Source organism: Esox lucius, chromosome 20, assembly GCF_011004845.1.
Source record: "Esox lucius isolate fEsoLuc1 chromosome 20, fEsoLuc1.pri, whole genome shotgun sequence".
NCBI lineage: Eukaryota > Metazoa > Chordata > Actinopteri > Esociformes > Esocidae > Esox > Esox lucius.
The window spans coordinates 37,937,603-37,958,000 of NC_047588.1; the positions used below are offsets into that span (position 1 = coordinate 37,937,603).

General features: G+C 46.2%; 1 long non-coding RNA gene across 1 annotated transcript; it reads left to right on the forward strand.

Moving 5' to 3' along the window:
- The first annotated feature begins 17,933 nt into the window (after positions 1 to 17,933).
- On the forward strand, positions 17,934 to 19,924 carry LOC117593452. Its single transcript, XR_004574862.1, has 2 exons — positions 17,934 to 18,017; positions 19,714 to 19,924. It is a non-coding gene; the product is annotated as an uncharacterized LOC117593452 (long non-coding RNA).
- The last annotated feature ends 474 nt before the right edge of the window (positions 19,925 to 20,398 follow it).

Here is a 20,398-nt window from a genome sequence, read left to right on the forward strand (position 1 = left end):
GTAATTAAGTCCTAACTCCTCCGAGCCTGCCATGGCTACTATAACACAACCGCAAATGGAAAGCTTACAAGCTCCTTTAGACTGCAGGACAAATTGAATAGAGCTCATTGGGCTTCAGCCATTATTCCAGCGGCCCCATCTGGCTGGTAAAAGATAAAGGGGATTTGCTGGAGGTTGTGAGGGGTTGTGGTTGGTTTGTTGCAAGGTGTGTGTGTGTGTGTGTGTGTGTGAGGTGTAAAGAAGGGGCTCTGGGAAGGGGATTGGGGTGTTTGAGGGGCGCAAAGGGATTTGTTTTTTAGGTTTCAGCTCCCTTTCAACACACAGCCTGAGATTTGCTTTCGCCAAATGTTACAAATGTTTCGACAACCTGGTCTCTGATCCTTGGGGGTCAGCGTGGGGGGGTGGGGGTACAAGGGGGCGTGGGTTGGGGGGGTACAAGGGGGCGTGGGTTGGGGGGGGTGGTACAAGGGCTTTACACCCACAGACTTAAACAACAGAATTGGGATAAATATATTCACGCCTGCATTCACACGCTATAGAAGGTCCAGATGCTTGTTTCTGACCAAAGAAAGAAAGTATCTATACCAGGCTTGGACCAGGCCCTCCTATGCTGTTGTCTGGATTGTACATGTGTGACCACAACCTCGTTTCAGCAACAACCTCTAGCATTTGCTAGATATGGGATGTTGAAATTCGGAGTGACGAACGTGAAGGGATTGTCATGTGAGAGATTGTCATGTGAGAGATTTAGAGGGAGATATCAGTGCAACAGAGGCATCCCGTTCAAACGGTCATTGGAATGAGTATCAAATAGATGCCATTTTATCCTATTCCCTCAGATGTGCATTTGTGAGTGTATTTCTCCGCGATTTAGGTTGAAAGTGGAACATAATTTTTCTGTGAAATTAACCAGTAACCTGATCTTAACCCTTAGAGTACTCATATACATGGAATACAAACTGTAGTGGAAAAAAACTTTTTATTGGATAATTAAACATGTAAATATTATAAAAAAAAAAAAAGAAGTTTTTTTATATAATATATGCAGAAGTACTGTGAATTTTTATATAATGAGCTCTTAGAAATGTAAGGCAAATACCTAAATGGGTGGTGGACATGACATGAGCCTCAAACACAAATAAATACATTTTTAATCTGTCAAAAAAAAGCATATATATTTTATATTGTTCAGAACATGCTGCTTTATCTGAACATACTGAACATTCATGCAAATCATCACTTTTTTCATGCAATTCATCACAGTTCCCTTTCCAAGTGTCTTTTACATAAAAATGCCAAAGATAATTTTTTTTTTTTCATTATTACTTTGAAATCTATGTTACCATGTTGCAGTGGGTATGCTGCTAAGATGGTAGCGAATAACCACAAAGCCAAATCTTGTGCATGAAACCTCATGGTGTGACACTATATCATAGGTTTTGCTTGTCACTTTAAATGATCCATTCGTCACACCGTATGATATTAATTGTATTTTCCTAACTAATAGCTAAGCTTAATGTATTTGGGGTTTTAAAAAAAATTATTCACTATCATCACAAGAACACTAGTGAACTAGGCTGGAGCTTAGTTTTATAGCCGTTCCGGGCATTAACGCCTTGCTAATCTGAGTCTTATTAATTTTCTTCTTTTAGCTGACATATCACAGTCAAAGTAGCCTATTATTGAACATTTGTGCCCACTGAAGAAGACTGTACCTACAAGATCGGCTACACTGTACAGGATGAGCAGTGTCTGTTGGGCAATGTTGACTTTGATGATCCTCTAGGGGGTTCTGTTTTCCGGGGTTGTCGACGAGGTTGCTGGGGATGTCTCGCTGCCCTGCCGGAGTTCAAGGTTGGCAGAGCTATTCTCTGTTTTGATCATGGATTGGCCGGTTGCTAGGATACTGGAATTGTTGTACTCCAGCGGGATTGCTGCTCCCGTCGGCCTTGCTCATGTGGAATTGTTCGGGATTCTGCTAGAGGTACCTGAGTCCAATCTGGTTTGTCATGCCAGTACCCCTTGCAAAACTCCTGGCAAGAGGCGCGGGGCTCCACCGATTCCCGGCAGCATTCAGGATATTGCATTGAGGAGTATTCAAACCTACTTGGGTGCAATGGCTGAATGGATCAGGTCTCTGGAGAGGGGATATGGTTCTTCTGGGTTTAGGAGCTGTGGAGAGTGCAATCCCTGCAGCTCTGGCCAGCATGCAGTTATCCCCGAGCCTGTTTGGGATCAGATCATGGCAGGACGAGATGTTAACCTGGCAAAAATCCCGCTTGGGTCAGATTCAGTGGACAAGCATTTGGTTGAATGCGGGCACCGTCATTATGAAGAACAGTGATCCAAGGATCTCAAAGACCCTCACCTTGTCAAATTTCTGTGGCTTTTGACGTCTACCGGGAAACCCTTTGCGAAGTGTTTCCTCATTGGCAGATGGAATTGGATGTGTACTTGGGCATAGTCTCTAATCTAACTGTCACTCACAGGGGTGCCTTGTTTTACAAGTTCTGTAATTTATTTTTTTGCCAAATCTGCCATGTACATACATTTGTATATCGTGGAAAACTTCTTTTTTTTCTGTAATTGAAATCAAAAAGGGACACCTTCACATTTTCTAGTTGCATTACATATACATTGAAATGTTTCAAGCCTTTTTTGTTTCGATCTTGATGATTACGGCTTAGAGTCATGCAAAGAAATATCGACCAGAGAGGAGATCTAATCAGCTAATTAACTCCCTGAGCCTTCAATCTCTTAGTCTGGTTCAGCACACCCAACCACAATCATGGGGAAGACTGCTGACTCGACAGTTGTTCTAGAAGACATTCATTGACACCCTCCATGCGGGAGGTAAGACACAGAAGGTCATTGCTGAAAGGGCTAGCTGTTCGCAGAGTGCTCTATCAAAGCATATTCATGGAAAGCTGACTGGAAGGGAAAAATGTGGTTGGAAAAAGTGAAAAGCAACAAGGATGACTGCAGCATTGAGAGGATTGTCAAGCAAATCCAATTCAAGAAATTGGGGGAGCTTCACAAGGAGTGGACTGAAGCTGGACTCAGTGCATCAAGAGTCACCATGCACAGACATGTCCAGGAAATGGGCTGCAAGTGTTGCATTCCCAGTGTCAAGCCACTCCTGAAACAGAGATAACGTCAGAAGCATTTTACCTGGGCGAGGGAGAAAAATAACTGGACCGTTCCTCAGTGGTCTTTTGATGAAAGTACATTTTGCATTTCATTTGGAAATCAAGGTCCCAGAGTCTGGAGGATGAGTGGAGAGGCACAGAATCCAAGTTGCTTGAAGTCCAGTGTGAGGTTTCCACAGTCAGTGATGATTTGGGGTGCCATGTCATCTGTTGGTGTTGGTCCACTGTGTTTTATCAAGTCCAGAGTGAAATCAGCCATCTACCAGGTGATTTTAAAGCACTTCATGCTTCCATCTACTGACAAGCTTTATGGAGATACTGATTTCTTTTTCCAGCAGGATTGGTATTACTGTGCTTGATTGGCCAGACAACTCGCCTGACCTGAAACCCATAGAGAATCTGTTTAATGAATCTAGAATATATGAAGGTGTCACTTTTTGATTTGAATTATGGAGAATGTTTTGAGATGCACCTGTACAGAAGTTTAATTATAAGATTGATTGGACTGTTGTGGATTTGGGCCGGGTCTGTAAGATATTCACAGGCCATTGCCCTCTGTCCTGCTCTGTTTACGGATCTTTTGGGGCATTTAGCTGGGTTGTGCCCGAAGGCTGCACTTCGGCAGCTGACTTCCAGGGATGGCTCGTTCGCTGCAGCTATTGCCACGGGTCGTCCGGGGGACCTCAGAAGCTTTGTAATAGATTTAACCAGGGAGTGTATACAATTATGAATGTCGATTTCTTTACTCCTGCATTTTCTGTGAGGACAGCCATCCGAGCCTTCGCAGAGCTCAACCACTTAATGCAAAAGGTTGAACAAGATGCATCCTTCCACTTCGGTTGACGTTTGGAGACTTTCTGCTGCATCGCGCAAGCATCCTAATCGATGTGGGGTCAATTCCATTCTCACTGTTCTTGTGCAGGTGTCTTTTGCGGGGTTGTGTTGGGTGCCTTTTTCCCCCAATATACACTAATTTTATGCTGTTCGTGAACCTGCTGTGGTAGATCAACTTTTCAGACGAGAGGTTGATGAAGGGTATGTGATTGGGCCATGCAGTAAGTCTCTATTTCCCGTCTTCTGATTTAGTCCCATTGGCATTGCAACCAGGAAATATTCAGGGAAGAAACATTTGATATTTGACATATCCCCGGACAATAATTTCAAGCATCAACAGTTACATACTGTGTGAACTGTTTAGTCTTTTTTGTGCCACTTGACAATGCTATTCAGTTAATAAAGGCTGCGGGGGTCGGGGCTTGGCATGGCAAAGCCAGCATCACTGACGCGTTCAAAATAAATCTGCTGCATCCTTCTCAGTGGCATCTTTTCGGCGTAAAATGGCGGTCCAAATTGTATTTCTCTGTCAGGCTGACGTTTGGGTGCCAAATCTGTCAGAGACCCTGCGTTGGATCCTCTTGAACAATTTTGGGTTGCTCTTTGCGTTGCATCTCCTAGATGATTTGTTGGTTGTCAACTTTGCCCGGTCTCCGCCTGCACCTTGGAAATCCAAGGTTTGTGCTGTGTTCATGTTTCTTGGCGTGCCTCTGTCTTCAGAGAAAACCATTGGCCCCGTAACATTGCTGCAGTTTTTGGGTATTCATTTGGATACCGTACTCATGTGGGCTTCTCTACCAACTGAGAATTTGCTTCACATTCGGGGACTCATGAAGGCCTATGCTTTCAACCATCAACCATTGTTACCAAACGAGAATTGTTGTCTTAACTTGAATCCCATTGCGCTTTCATGTCCAGGCATTTGAATCTTGTGAAAACTGTGCCGCATTTTGGAAGAGGGGTGCCAATCCAATCGGTTGTGGTCACTGTTGTGTGATTATTGGAATGGCATTTAGTTTCCTTATAATTATGTGGATACTTCGGTTTCTCTCAAGTTCTACACAGATGCTGCGCTATCCACTGGGTTTGGAGGTTTTTGCAAGTGTTTTTCAGGTGTTTGGTCTAAAGAGTTGTCCTCCCTATTCTCCGGATCAAAATCTATTGCCTTATTTGAATAGTATCCATTAGTAATAGCCTGCCTGATGTGGTGCGCTCACTGATCAGGGAATCGATTTACAGTGTTTTGCGAAAATGATGCTACTGTCAGTTTCATCAATAAAGGCTGTTTGGCTGTCTGGCTGTTCCGTTTATTAATACATTTCTCAGGCAGCTATCATGGATTTGTGTCATGGATTTTTTTCTAATAAAAGGGGTGCATATTCCAGGTCTCCGCAATCATGCTCCTGATACACTTTCTCATTTTTAAATTGGTGTCTGATGGTCTGATATGCCGTCTTTCCAGCGCATGGTTTTAGATTACCCAGCACACCTATTTGTATTCATGTTCCCGGTATATGAGAAGGGCTTTAGCCGGATCTACATTAAAAAGCTATGATTCAGCATGGTCTCACTCCTCTTTTTTTGCATGGCTTTTTCCTCTCCTGCTTTTCCTGTTCATGTATCCATGGTGTGTGCTTTCATTGTTCACTGTTTTGAGTCACGCAAAATGAGACCTTCTATCAAGGCTTCCATTGCAGGCATTCAGTTTCATCTTCGATGTCTCGACCCTTCTACATATAGTTTAATTCTTCGATCCACCTCCTTCTCAATGGGTTGTGTAAAGAGCGACCTGTTGTCATTGAAAGGTTACCCATTTTGCTATTGTTATTGCATCAACTGGTTTCTGAATTGAAGGCCGGGTGTTTTGGGGAATACAATTATATTTAGTTAGAAGCTATCTGTTTGATAGTTTTCTCTGGGTTTCTGAGGAGAGTACACCACCTCTGCCTACCTCTTTAATCCACTGCATGATCTCACTTTTTCCGACTTACTCAGAAAAAGGTGACATATTCACTCTGGTGCTGAAACATTCTAAGACTGACAGGGATGGCAGTGGGACTCGACTTAATATAATGTATTGTCCCTCTACTTCCATGTCTTGCTAAATACAGTGCCAACCACAGGCAACTCCTGGTGATCCCCTGTTCAATGTCACGGTACTGGTTCTCATCTCGACTTCGCCACCTCTGTCTACATTGCGGGATGTCTCCGGAGTTGTACAACCCTCATTCATTTCTCATCAGTGCTGCTGCTTCTGCTTCTCACTTTGTCTCCACATCTACTCTGAAGAGCGTGGGTTGCTACGCTACGTTAGACTTCTCATTGGTACGTGTGTCGGTAGGAGTGTATACGTGTGGCTGACAAGGTGACAGTCGATTACTGAGATGGCAGGTTCATCTCGTTTGGGAATGACCACATAGTCCCTACACACCCAACTGGGGCGTCAGGGGACCGACTCGTATGTGTGCGCTTGAATAGTGTGGCCGTGTGTTGGAGGATTAGGCAGCCGAGTGGAGGTCGCACGTCAGTGTATTGCTTCCACCAAGACTGTTGGGTCATTCCTCAGCAGGCAGGCGAGGTGATGGGAATGAATGAGACTCAGGAAGTAGTAACAGAACGGCAGTATCATAGGTCAAACGATGGGGTGTACATGGGGTTTGGCGCGTACAATGGGGTTTGGCAGTGGTTCTGTGGTTTTTGGGGGATCGGAACTGCATACCTGGTCCCCAGAGGACCAGAATCTAATACCAAAACCAGTATAAATTGTTGTGGATGTTCAAATAAATGGTTAAAATAAAACATGGCAATTTCTGTCTGAAATAACTAGAATAAATAAAAAAAAAACTGCCTATTGCATAATCACATCATCACATCCGCGGCAACTTGGTCGTCAAAAGGACATGTGTTTACCAGCTTTGCTGGAATTTTGCTAGTTAGCTAACATTAGAAATAATGTCTAAAAGACAATCAGGTTCATTTTAACTTTTTAAACCAGCGTAAGTCTGCAACTACATTGCCCAGAGAGGAAGAGAGCTCCATAGCTGTTATGTGGAGTGTTTTTGACCATTAAAAAGAAAGATAAGAATACAGACTTTCCATAATCTATGGTAGCGTTAATGACTATGATCCGATAATGTTGATTTTACGGTGTAGTTAGCCAGGCCTATCTATGGATTGGGTGCAATGCTTGAATTATAATAAGCTTTTATCTGTTTTCTTTCAGCACTGCGCTGCGGTTATAGCTCGTTTGATCCGACACCTCGTTCCTTCCAAACATTTACAGGATCCGCCTTCACTACATTACCCGGAGCTCTAAATATAAAACTTAAGCACTGGTATGTATGTAGATTCCAAATACCAAAATGTCAAGCAAATGATAATTATTCAATAAATAAATCACACCGTCTTCAATAAACAAATTTACACACTTTCTTTGATGGCAATTTCTTTTTAAATTCTGCATATTTTAAATGTCCATTTTAGTAACCTTGTCTATTCCCACACAATCCAACACCGTTGTGAGTGCGTAACGGCTTGAGATGGTACAAAAAGAACCAGCATCCTTGCCCCCTTAACTCAGTCGAAGGACTGCAGTATCACCTCTCCTTCCAGTTGTCTTACCGCACTGCGTTGGGATAAAGGACACTAATGACCCGGGCCCTCTTATCCTAACGGGCCGTCATTCACTTCGACAACGGGTGCAACTACATGTAACAATACCCGTCCGAGGAACAATGGATTACAGAAGCACGGACCCAGCCGGTCCCTGTTCCCTGGCTATTAACGTCAGATGGTGGGGCAGTGTGTGAAATTCCTGCGCTCTAGCACGCCTCGGCCCCTCCCCTTGCCGCACACACGCTCACACACAACCTCGTTGCACCTAACGAGGGGGCGGGATGTTTTATTACCATCCCTCCTATAACTTTGCATGCACAGGCACACACACACACACACACACACACACAGCCTTCTGTTCCACTCCAGAAGCCGAGACAGGTTGTTTTTTGTGTGGAGAGGCAGGCAGGAGGGAGATTTGGAGCTCTGCGTGGCCTCACAGTCACCTCCTCGTCCTTAACTAGGTAGGGTACAATCGTATTGTCCAGCTCTCGGTTCTAAAGGAATCACATATCTCCTCTAACTCCATACACACAACACATGCACACAACAAGCGTACACACACACACACACACGCGCGCGCACACAACACAGACACACAGACGAACCCACACACAACAAACTCCCACACATACATTCACACTTGCACACAAACACACTATTACACAACACCTATTCACACGTACGCGCAAACACAAACTTGCACGGCACGTATTCACATGCACACCAAATATTGTATGCATCGCACAACCCTACAGCTCGGACACACAAACCAGATATTTGTTCAGCACCTACACACATGTGTTGAGGACAATTGGCTCTGTCTGAAGGGCAGGACACAACCATCTTTCCAACAGAAACGTGTCCTCTCCATTCTCCCTTCCCATCAGGTTCAGGGATGATTTCATTGAGGTCAAAATTCTCCCATTACGCTTCTGTCACTGATTCTAATCGTTTATTATTATATCATGAAGATACTCTCATGGGAACCGTAACATAGCCAGCAACACACACACACACACACACACACACATCTTAGACTGCCTAATCTGACAGATGGGAAGCAGTACAATCACTGGTGTTGTCAAACAGTTAAGAGGTGTAACCCCATAAGAGGTCAGAGGACAGAGTGGAGTGAGAGTTAGTGTGGTTTAATATGTGTACCCATCCACTTAGAGCCCTCATCCTTCCCTCATCCTTCTCTCTCTCTCTCTCTCTCTCTCTCTCTTTCTCTCTCTCTCTCTCTCTCTCTCACACTTTCGTCTTTTCTCAATTACAATTTCAAGGGCTTGTGGTATAGGGTTCTCCAGCAGTCCAATCCACTTCCTCCTGTTCGTCTCCTCACTCTATCAATATAGCATAGATCATTTGGATAATAGCTTAAACATAATTTCAAGGGCTTAGGTGGTATGGTAAACATTTGTTTGCAAAGTTAAGTGGAATGAACTAAATATATAATAATAATAATAACAAAAGCAAAAACTACAAAAAAGCATGTTTATCAATGTAAAAATGAATCCCAACCTTTCAAAAGGCGCCAGGCTAAAAATGTTCCATTTTTAGCGTGTACACAGTTGTAATAATTTTCAAATAGTATCAGTTGAATGAATGAAAGGAGAACATTGATAATGAGTTGGAAATTGGTAATGATAACATTATGATAATGTTCACAATGTTATTGTGCTTCACTAGTTGCTGCTTCCTTGTGCCAACTAATTTGGCTGAACAGATACAGGAATTTATCAATACTTGATTACAATTTATTGATATTTCAATTTTATTGACATTGTTTTGCATAAGATGATGGTAATCTATGTCACTGGTTAGGAATTTAAGCTCTGAGGTTTCATGATGGTGTCGTCTTCCTATGGCTGCCTCCCTCTAAAGCAAGCAAGATAAGGGACTGGAGACGGGACTGAGGAGGAACAGTTAGAGACACTAAGGGACTGGAGACGGGACTGAGGAGGAACAGTTAGAGACACTAAGGGACTGGAGACGGGACTGAGGAGGAACAGTTAGAGACACTAAGGGACTGGAGACGGGACTGAGGAGGAACAGTTAGAGACACTAAGGGACTGGAGACGGGACTGAGGAGGAACAGTTAGAGACACTAAGGGACTGGAGACGGGACTGAGGAGGAACAGTTAGAGACACTAAGGGACTGGAGACGGCACTGAGGAGGAACAGTTAGAGACACTAAGGGACTGGAGACGGGACTGAGGAGGAACAGTTAGAGACACTAAGGGACTGGAGACGGGACTGAGGAGGAACAGTTAGAGACACTAAGGGACTGGAGACGGGACTGAGGAGGAACAGTTAGAGAGCCACTAAGGGACTGGAGACGGGACTGAGGAGGAACAGTTAGAGAGCCACTAAGGGACTGGAGACGGGACTGAGGAGGAACAGTTAGAGACACTAAGGGACTGGAGACGGGACTGAGGAGGAACAGTTAGAGAGCCACTAAGGGACTGGAGACGGGACTGAGGAGGAACAGTTAGAGAGCCACTAAGGGACTGCTCACTGTCAGCCAACAAGTGGCATCAGAGTGGTTGTAGAAAAGGCCTTGTGCCAGCAGATGCCAGGGGAGGTGCTACTGATGTGTAAAGTGGAGGTAAGTGTGGACAGGAGAGAGAGCAGGATCTCCATTGCATCATGGCAGTTTGTGCTGAGGGGATTTCTGGCCCCCTAGCAACTTGGGGGTATCCTTCATTCAATTCTTCGGCAATTACGTTGTCATCAAGCCAGTTTCGGGGTCTTTTGTGGCTGAGCAGAGGAAGCCAAGAAAAGGACAGGCTGATTTAATTAAAGTAATACACACTGTCCTCATGTTGAGGAGGTGGGGGTCTTCATTAGTGGAGAGAAAGACAAGACCGCCAACGACGGTTTGTGTGAGTTTGTGTGTGTGCGTGAGTGCCTGTGTGTTATTTTAAGGACAGCGAAAGATTTGGGGGTTTGTTGATCAAGTGCTTATGTATTTTCTTCTACATGTCTCTGTGTTTCTCTGTTCTGTTAGAATGTTCTAGTTGGGTCACTCTCGCCTGAAAGTTAGAAAGAGAGGGAGCAAAAAACGAACAACGGATGATAGAGAGAGGGCGTAAGAGAAAGCAAGAAACAGGGAGAGTGCTCAAACAGAGGGACCGGAGGGAGTGGGGCGGGCTGGTTAGCGGGGTTGTTTGTCAGTGCGACTGGCCTCAGGGTGGTTCACATCATCGGGACATTGACGCCGGCCCCTCCCATGTTGTAAAACAAGGTACTGTGGGCCAGCCTGAACACTGGCTCATTGTGTCCAACCTCTTACCACCCAGAGTGCCCCCCCCCAACGCCCCCACCCCTCACCCCTTACCGACACAGAGACCAACCCAGCAGGCCAGGCCAGGCCTGTCTGGAGCAGCAGACCCAGGGAGGGGTCAGCACGGCGGAACTTTGCCCCGGGTTAGGGTCGGAGAGCTGGGGCGAGGAGGACAGCGTTGTGGACGGAGAGTTGAGGAAAACAGCAGCCTAATGGGGGGGGGGGGGGGGTTTGAGAGGGCGGTTTGAAGGGGAGGATAGCGTGGGACTGGTGGGGGGAGGACCAAGGGGGGGCAGAGGGGTTCAGGGCCTGGTGCACAGGGGGCATTCCCCCAGTTTCCCCTAACACGGTAGGTTAATGGGAAGATTGATGGATGGAGACGGCGAAACAAAACAGGGGGGCGTGGACGAATGGGCAGGAAAGAATAGCTGGGGGACGGAACGGTGGTTTGGATCTTGCATCCCAGAGTGGGAGGGAGACGTTTGAGTGTGGTCAGTGAACAGGGAGAATATTTACTGTCCTGGTTGTTGGTTGGGGTGGGGGGGCGGTGACTTATACGTAATTACCAGGGAGGCCCTGAGAGCCGGGCTACAAGACAAGTGTGAGGGAGAATGAGACAGGATACAAGAGGTGAGCTGGGGTCAATGCTGACCACCTAAGATGTCCCCCCAATGCCCAGAACCCCCCCCCCCCCAACACCATTCTCTGCTCCTCTCCTTTACCATTACCCCCACTCCCCTCCCTCCGCCCCACTTTACACAATGGTGTAAATAAATACCATGTCCAGGGCTCCCGGAGCTGATAGTTTACCGCCTGATTTACCAGCTGATTTACCGCCTGCCCACTCGGCGCCCATCACTTGTTCACATCTCAGGCTGGTTGCCAGGGGGTGAATGGGACAAGAGCCAGGCCTGAGTTAGGTCCTCCACTTCTGGAGTACCTTGAAGAGGACCCCATCATAGACACTGTGGCCCCTCAGCCCCCTGCCAAATACACACACACACACACTCACACTCACACACACACACACACACTCACACACACACACACACTCACACACACACTCACACACAGAAACACAAATTGACAGTTTCACACTTAAACACAGACATTTGTTTTCTATCCCAGACATCCATGTTCCCTGTCCCTAGCCCTAACCCTGTCCCTGTCCCTGTCCCTAGCCCTAGCCCTAACCCTGTCCCTGTCCCTAGCCCTAACCCTAACCCTGTCCCTAGTCCTGAACATAATCCTAAACATGGCCCTAACCTGAAACTTGCAGTTTTTTCTGAACTGCTGAAACACTAAACCCCATTCTCTGAACCAAATTCTCAGTGACCTAAATCAGTCACTCTTTTGGCAGAACAGTTAGTTAGACACCATTTGCAAGTTGCATTCACACTGTTTGCAAAACTCTAAACACATTCTCACCCATAAAATCTCATTTCAACACTTTGATGCACTTGTGTTGCAAAATGGTAAACACGGGTGGCAAAAATAACAAACAACACAGTTGCCATCGTTTACACATAATGACTCAAAACAGATCTCACTTGTTTCTAATGATGTGATTGAACTAATTTATATTCTGTGAAATTGGTTCAGAGTACACAGGGGGCACAGGTCTGAGGCAGAGGAGAAGATTACATATCAGAGGTGGTGGACCAGGAGGAAGAGTCCTCTGTCTGGATCCAACTCAAAGACATGACTATCCCAGCCCTCCTACAGATTCCTATTCCACCTGACTATCCCAGCCCTCCTACAGACTCCTATTCCACCTGACTATCCCAGCCCTCCTACAGACTCCTATTCCACCTGACTATCCCAGCCTTCCTACAGACTCCTATTCCACCTGACTATCCCAGCCCTCCTACAGACTCCTATTCCACCTGACTATCCCAGCCCTCCTATAGACTCCTATTCCACCTGACTATCCCAGCCCTCCTATAGCCCAGGTCAAACCACCCTGGCGCCCACCTCTTAGCATTGTCCACATGTCCTCGACAAAACACTACTTTCGTTCATCTTCCCTGCTTTATAAATCTCCATCTGGCCTCCTTGGCAAACCCATCTGACAATCTCCTTGAGCGAGTGAGAGAATAAGAGAATTGACTAAACATAGTGAAAGAGAGATGGAGATATGTAGAAAGACAAGGAGAGAGATGGAAAGACAGGGAGAGAGATGGAAAGACAGGGAGAGAGATGGAAAGACCTGGGAGAGAGATGGAAAGACAGGGAGAGAGATGGAAAGACCTGGGAGAGAGATGGAAAGACCCGGGAGAGAGATGGAAAGACAGGGAGAGAACTAGGGAGGTAGGAAGAGAGTGTGCCACCAGTCTGCCAGGGCTACTGTGGCAGATCAAAACAAACTCAGCCAAGAAATCTAAAATGCAGTATTGTGAAGAATAAGGGCTGGAGGGAGAGAGGAGTGGGGGGTAGAGGGAGAGAGGGAGTGGGGGGTAGAGGGAGAGAGGAGTGGGGGGTAGAGGGAGAGAGGAGTGGGGGGTAGAGGGAGAGAGGAGTGGGGGGGTAGAGGGAGAGAGGGAGTGGGGGGTAGAGGGAGAGAGGAGTGGGGGGGTAGAGGGAGAGAGGGAGTGGGGGGTAGAGGGAGAGAGGAGTGGGGGGTAGAGGGAGAGAGGAGTGGGGGGTAGAGGGAGAGAGGAGTGGGGGGGTAGAGGGAGAGAGGAGTGGGGGGTAGAGGGAGAGAGGAGTGGGGGGGTAGAGGGAGAGAGGAGTGGGGGGGTAGAGGGAGAGAGGAGTGGGGGGTAGAGGGAGAGAGGAATTGGGGGGTAGAGGGAGAGAGGAGTGGGGGGGTAGAGGGAGAGAGGAGTGGCGGGGTAGAGGGAGAGAGGGAGTGGGGGGGTAGTGGGAGAGAGGGAGTGGGGGGTAGAGGGAGAGAGGAGTGGGGGGGTAGAGGGAGAGAGGGAGTGGGGGGGGTAGTGGGAGAGAGGGAGTGGGGGGTAGAGGGAGAGAGGAGTGGGGGGGTAGAGGGAAAGAGGGAGTGGTCTGTCTGAAGGAGGAAAATAGTCTCTCTATTCCCTGTGTAAATCAGCAGACTTGTTGAGCACAGACAGGTCAAAGAAGCTCCTGCCCTGCAAGAAAAGAGACTCACAGCAGCACAGGCAGCTGCACCCTGATCACAGCCCGGAGACTGGGGGGGGGGGAAGAGATGGTGAGGGACAGAGAGATGGGCAGAGAGAGAGGGGAAGGAGAGAGAGAGTAGGGAGGGAGGGGAAGAGAGATAAAAAGGGGGATATAGAGGCAGGATGGGGGGGAGGTGATGAGGGTGACGGAGGCAGAACGGGGAGGGGGGTGGGCTTGTGAGAGGGCACGGTTTGGCACGGTCTGGAATGTGTAATCGTTGGTGTTCATGGAGACTGAAGGGAGTATAAAGAAGCCAGAGGGGCAGACTGGCAGCGCGTTACTGTGGCGTTGTGGGGAGAGCGAGGAGGACACAGCCGGCGCCATTCATCGCACCACTATAGTGAACACTGCCCAACGGTACAATTCACCGTGCCACAGTCCTCTGACTCACCACTGAATGCAATCCAAAGAACACAAACGCACAGTGGGACCAAGATGGTTGGCAGTTTGTCCCCTTGTGTTTATTCACTGTCATAGAGATGTAGCCATGTGCCACACACACACACACACAACAGGTTAAAACACAGTCTGTGATGGCACCTGGTGTGTGTGTGTGTGTCGGTGTGTGTATAGATATGTGTGCTTGTTCCTGTTTGAGTATACAATATATGTGTGTGTATGTGCGTGTCTATGTGTGTGTGCATGTGTGTGTGTGTATACGTGTGTTTAGCAAGCAGGTGTTTATGAGAACGCTAGGCTGTGCAGAAAGAGACTTGGCTTGATGTAGTGATCATCTGACAGGCCAGGTACAGGATAATGCAAAGACATACACCCTCACAGTTACAGTCACACCTAGCTCTACTCAACACACACACACCCACACAACCTGCTCACACATACACTCACACATGCACACACCAACATGTACACAATCAACAATGATTCGGTAGTAGGAACCTTTTGGTTCCACACAGAGTGGCTCTCAAAAGTATCCACACACTTTTATATCCACATTTGTGTGACGACACAAACTCAAAATGGATGTAAGTAACGTTGACTTCAAACACACAAGAGTCCATAATGTCAAAGAAAGTAAAAAAATGATTATACAAGGATTTTTGGCAGCAAGTACATCCATTAGTCTGTTTAAATAGGTCTCTACCAGCTTTGCACAATCTGAACACAGCCATTTTCTCTCAAGCAATTTGGATAGGGACCTTTTGTTAATAGCAACTTTCAACTCTTTCCAAATATTGTAAATTGGATTAAAGTCCGGGCTTTGACTGAACCACTCCAGGCCACTGACCTTTTTGTTTATAAGTCACTCCAATGTGGTTTTGGCTGTTTGGGGTCATTGTCCTGCTGGAAGATGAATGTTCTCCCAAGTTCCAGGTCTTCTGCAAACTTTTGCATGTTATCGTCCAGGATTTCTCAATATTTGGCTGGGCATCCATTTTGCCCTCTACACAAGCTTTTCAGGCAATGACGCAGAGAGGTCTCCCCATAGCAATACGCTGCCACGATGAGGATGGCGTTTTCAGGATGACGTTTGAGGATTAGTGGCGTCCCAAAAACAGTGCTTGGAGTTGAGGCTAAACAATCTCTATTCCGGTGTCATCAGGCCATGGAATCACCTCCCACTCTCTGGTTTAATAGGCAAAATGTGTTCTGAGATTCTTTTCAACAGTGGCTTTCTTTTTAACCCCTCTTCCGTAAAGGCTGCTTCTGTGAATCACCCAGGCTATTGCTGCAGTGTGCACAGTGCCTCCCATCTCAGCCAGGGAAGACTGGAACTCCTTTCCATGACTAGTGCTCTCCTCACCTGGATCACGTGAAACACCTTGCTTACACACGGGTAATTACGTGATCCAAGTAATTAAGTGATCCAAGTAATTAAGTGATCCAAGTAATTAAGTGATCCATGTAATTAAGTGATCCAAGTAATTAAGTGATCCAAGTAATTAAGTGATCCATGTAATTAAGTGATCCATGTAATTAAGTGATCCAAGTAAATAAGTGATCCAAGTAATTAAGTGATCCATGTAATTTAATGATCCAAGTAATTAAGTGATCCATGTAATTAAGGGACTTCTAAAGACAAATGGGTTGCATCAGATCTCCTTCAGGTTTGACACGCAGCGGCATAGGGAGTGAAAACTTACATAATACATTATATTGTATTATTTTATTTATTTATTTATTGAACAATGTTATTTCTTAAAAAACATTTGAAGATTTCATTTTTCACTTTGACGTGATGGACTTTTGTGTCGAAGCCTGATTTCATATTGCAATAATAAAATGTGGAAAAGTGCAATGGAGCTGAACACGTTTATGAGCCACTGGTGGTCCGAATTTTAAGCCATTTGCCAAATGGGAAATGTGACAAGGTAAGTAACAGAGACCTACCACTTGTGTCAGTGTCAGCAGTGTTGAGCTAGAACCTAATACTATATGAAAACGTACGCACCCGTTCCATAATCATGTCTGCCAAAACAGAGACGTGAAGTTATCATGGTCATAACATTAAATTAACAATCAAAGGCAACCCAGAACTAGCATGGGGTGCAATTAAGTCACATGCTAGATTGCGGTAGCATTTATATGACCCAGTTGATCCACTTGGGTTTATTCCCTACATCAGCATGACAAAACAGAAACTACACGGAGCAAGATGATGACATAAGCCGTTGTCTCCCCTCCGTGCGCACCCTCTTGCCACCTCCTACTGACCTCACAGAGACACTCTGGGTTTTGGCGAAGGCCTCTACATGACCTCATCAATTACAGCTCCAACAGGAGTAAGGAAAGGAGAGAGACATGGAGAAAGAGAGAGAGGGAGAGTGAGTTTAAGGGAGACTGGGACCTTCTGAGACGGAGAGGGCGAGAGAGAGGGGAGGGCCCGGGGGAAGCCCTCCACATGACCTCATCAATTACCGCTCCAACGGGATGGTCGCAGGTTCCTCTTTCTCTGAGTGGCGCTCCATTGTTTTCCACTCCAATCCTTCTCATCCTCCTCTCTGCATGGACACGCCACCTTCACCTCCCCATCGCTCTCCTAACTCGCTCTCTCCCTGCAGCCCAGAGCCCGCCCCGTCCCACTGGTTCAGATGTTTGATTGGTGAAACAACTGCAAGCTTCTCTTGCTTGTTTGACAAATAAAAGATTATTATGAAAAAAATATATTGGCAGCCTATCGCAAACTTGGTCACTCACTTGTCACCACTTGCCTCGCCATGTCCTCATTCCTCCTTTTGAAAAAGTTCAAAGTTAATCGAGGAAAACAATTGAGTACAAAAATGCACAAGCAGATGATGTTTACAGAGGTCCATCAAAGTACAACCCAGTTTCCAAAAAAGTTAGGATGCTATGTAAAATGCAATGAAAGACAGACAATGTATTCAACAGAAAATGGTACAAAGACAACATATCAAATGTTAAAACTAAAATGTTATTGTGTTTTGAAAAATATATGCTCAATTGGATTTTTCAAAAAAGCTGGGACAGAGGCAACAAAAGACTGGAAAAGTTGTGTAAGAGAAAAAACATGGTGGATCATCTCACAACAAATTTGGCTACAGTTTTTTTCTATTGCTTACACACTAAAATTTAAACTTTCCCACAATTAGCAAAACCCAACACTCAAGGAGCAAAACACTGGCCCAGATTTGCACAACTGTAAGCACATAGTCAGCTTCACACTTTTTGCAAAACATTACACACAGTGATTTGCAAAACACACTTGTATGCATTTGGTCATTTCCTTTCATTTGAAAGCAAATGCTTTCAAATGAACACACCCATGAACCAATTGGTTAAACACAGCCACCAGGTGTGCACACACACTGGTGCTTAATTGTAGACCCACCAATCAGGTTTAAGCACCATAAAAAGGCCACAGGTAACTTCACCTGTCTTCAAAAAAAATGGATGGTGTCAGAGGAAGAGGGTGGATGAGAGGGGTCATCCGGAGAGAACAAGGTGGAGTAAGAGGGTGGATAGAACAAGGTGGAGGAAGAGGCCAATGAAGAGGAAGACCTGGAGGAGGGGTAGGACATGCACAAAAAAGACAATCAAATCTGTGTCATGAAATTCGTGCTACAATTGTGGACCATGTAATAAACCACGGATTAACACTGAGGGAGGCTGGACTGAGAGTACAGACTGACACTGAGGGAGGCTGGACTGAGAGTACAGACTGACACTGAGGGAGGCTGGACTGAGAGTACAGACTAACACTGAGGGAGGCTGGACTGAGAGTACAGACTGACACTGAGGGAGGCTGGACTGAGAGTACAGACTGACACTGAGGGAGGCTGGACTGAGAGTACAGACTGACACTGAGGGAGGCTGGACTGAGAGTACAGACTGACACTGAGGGAGGCTGGACTGAGAGTACAGTCTAACACTGAGGGAGGCTGGACTGAGAGTACAGACTGACACTGAGGGAGGCTGGACTGAGAGTACAGACTGACACTGAGGGAGGCTGGACTGAGAGTACAGACTGACACTGAGGGAGGCTGGACTGAGAGTACAGACTGACACTGAGGGAGGCTGGACTGAGAGTACAGACTAACACTGAGGGAGGCTGGACTGAGAGTACAGACTGACACTGAGGGAGGCTGGACTGAGAGTACAGACTGACACTGAGGGAGGCTGGACTGAGAGTACAGACTGACACTGAGGGAGGCTGGACTGAGAGTACAGACTGACACTGAGGGAGGCTGGACTGAGAGTACAGTCTAACACTGAGGGAGGCTGGACTGAGAGTACAGACTGACACTGAGGGAGGCTGGACTGAGAGTACAGACTGACACTGAGGGAGGCTGGACTGAGAGTACAGCCTAACCTAAGCAGGTACACGGTGGCATCAATAGTTTGGACATTTCTTTAAGAGCACAGGTGAGAAACGTAGCTCCTGTCAACAGAAAAACCATAGCTTATTGCATGTGCTACATCGACAGTTTTGGTATCTGTTCCTGTATAATTTTACAGTAAGCTACCTGTATTCTGTTTGGCCAACATAGGATTGAACGTCGAGAACACCAAGGAGGGAGGGGCCCCATATTCACACGAGATCAAAGAAAGAGAGATCATAAACCTCGTTTTGGCCAATAATGAAATCAGACTTTCAAGCCCATATTGTCAATGATCACCCAAGTTTCAATAATGTCCAACAGGTCTCTTAACAATAGTTGTATCCATAAAAGAAACATCAAGTTTTGATGAAACAACTGTATAAAGTGCAATTTGAAAGAAATTCAGACAGGGTGAAAGTCCTGTGGTATGAATATGTGATGGTACGTTCTGTTCACTGACTGTAGTATTGTGTACTGCACACACAACCTTTTCACTGTACATGTTGTTATGGCTTCACTGTACATGTTGTTATGGGTTGCTCCCCCTCAGCCCTGAGTCGGGTGGTTCGGTCCCTGTTTGTTTGTGTTTTTCCACCTGGAGTGCTGGAGGTGTCCAGTAGGTCAAGGGGCATGGCAGTCTTCACTGCACAGCCAATCTTCGCAGCTGCAGCTCATCCACATGATTCCCTCCAGCAATATTTAAACCTGGGCTGATCACTTCTTCGGCGCCAGTTCGTTATCTACTACCCATGTGGTACTTGGCTCTCAGTTCTAGTTGTTCGCTAGTATCATCCATGTGTTCTCGTGCACCCTAGTTTGCCTTTGTTCCCTGTGTTTCTCTCCTGTTCCCGCTCAGACCTGCTGCTTCCTCTGCTGTGCCTACTAGCTTCCAGCCTCACCACCCAGCCTTCGCCTCCACCTTTGAACACCATCAGTACACTCCTCTCCACCTGTTCACCTCGTGTCCAGTAACCACTCGGACTTTTCGCCGTCAGCTCTCCTCCAGCTTCGGACCTGCCAGGAGTTTCCCAGCCCTGACCCTGCCTACAAAGTACTCTCTGAGTACCCTGTTTCTCCATTAAAACCTTTTGAACCTACCTTACGTGGTCAGTGTGATTTCTCTGCGTTCTGGGTCAGACGAACTCTAACAGATATAACTTCACTGTACAGCAGACCTACAGTAAATTGATCTACACAATGTGATCTTTTGATGTATTTCAGAGTTTTTCAAATGGATGGGGAGGAAGTCCCGCATGAGTTTATATACATTGATGAGGCTGGATTTAACCTGACAACAGTGAGAAGAAGGGGAAGAAACATCACAAGGCTAACGTGGGGGTAACATTACCCTTTGTGCTGCCATTAAACAGAATGGGGACCGCCATTGCCAACTTGGGTCCTTACAACACTAACCTCATTCTTTTTCAAATTTTTTAGACAGATTACCCAATATTATCACAGCAGCAAACCAAAGGGACCAGATGCAATACATTGTCGTCTGAAAAAATTTAGCTTTCCATCATTCTGCTCTGGTCCAAAACTGGTTTTATCAACACCCACAATTTACAGTT